We start from the raw sequence: 1643 nt of genomic DNA on the forward strand, positions 1-1643 counted from the left end.
GCTTTGGAGGAAGCACACTCAGGCGTATGTGGCGCGCATCAAGCTGGACCAAAGCTACAATTCCAGTTGAAAATAATGGGTTACTATTAGTGGGGAATGGTCCAAGACTCAATGGATTATGCAAGGAAATGTGAAGCCTGTCAATATCACGCGAATTTCATTCATCAACCACCCGAGCCTCTACATCCAACCATAGCCTCGTGGCCTTTCAAAGCATGGGGGCTTGATCTGGTCGGCCCTATAACACCTAAGTCATCAGTAGGGCACTCGTATATCCTTGCAGCCACTGACTACTTCTCAAGATGGGCCGAGGCTATCGCGCTAAGGGAAGCTAAGAAAGAAAACGTGGTGGATTTTATCTGAACTCATATCATTCATCAGTACGGTATTCCTCATCGGATCGTGACGGATAACGGAAGATAATTCTCCAACAGTTTGATGGACAGGTTGTGTGAAAAATTCAAATTCAAGCAGTACAAGTCATCCATGTATAACGTCGCAGCAAATAGGTTGGCTGAGTCATTTAACAAGACATTGTGCAACCTACTGGAAAAAAAAAAAATTGTTTCCAAGTCAAAGAGAGATTGGCAGGAGAAGATCGGTGAAGCGTTGTGAGCTTATCGCACCACTCATCGTACCCCTACAGAAGTCACCCCGTACTCTCTTGTTTATGGGGTAGAAGCTGTCCTTCCTATGGAAAGAGAAATTCCATTGCTAAGAATGGCAGTGCAAGAAGGGCTCACTACAGAGGACAATGCCAAACTACGGCTCCAAGAGTTGGAAGCACTATATGAAAAACGATTAGAAGCTCAATAAGCGTTGGAATGTTACCAGGCACGAATGTCTAAAGCCTTCGATAAGCATGTAAAGCCTCGGTCCTTTCAAGTCGACGATCTAGTACTTGCCGTAAGGAGACCAATTATCACAACAAGACATATGGGGAATAAGTTTACACCTAAATGGGATGGGCCCTACATCGTCAAAGAAGTCTATACAAACGGAGCGTACAAGATAGTTGATCAAGATGGGCTAAGAATTGGTCCAATCAACGACAAGTTTCTCAAGAAGGTTTACGCTTAACAAATGTGTAAAAAAAAAAAAAACACTTGAACTACGTCATGATTTAATCCCTTTCTTTAAAGGTACGAAGGAAACTTAAAGAAATTTAAGTCTAGTCCATCAGAAGAGGTACAACAACCACGCAAATATGATACTACAAGATTGATGTTGATCATCCCCATTAAGGAATGACACTCCAGATTGAAATGTTAATCCCTATTGGGGGCAACATAACGGATTGAAGAAGTTCGTCCCTCGTAAGGAGCTAGCACAGTAAATAAAAGGCACACTTGGAATGCACTTTGCTTCCTCTTCAAAATCAAACTCGGATGCTCTTCCATCTTCAAGTTCAGAGGTTTCGTCGATGTTTCATCTTCATGCTCAAGTCTGGAGGCTTTTCAATGGCATCTTCATGCTCAAAGTCGCGAAGTCGAGCTCAATGTGAAGATTCATCGATGCTTAGTCAAACTCAAGTGCGGAGGATTTACGGATGCTTCAAGCTCAAATGTAGAGGATTCACCGATTCTTCAAGCTCAAGTGCAGAGGATTCGTCGATGCTTCATCAAACTCAAATGCGGAGGATT

Source organism: Benincasa hispida, chromosome 9 (genome assembly GCF_009727055.1).
Source record: "Benincasa hispida cultivar B227 chromosome 9, ASM972705v1, whole genome shotgun sequence".
NCBI classification, from domain to species: Eukaryota; Viridiplantae; Streptophyta; class Magnoliopsida; order Cucurbitales; family Cucurbitaceae; genus Benincasa; species Benincasa hispida.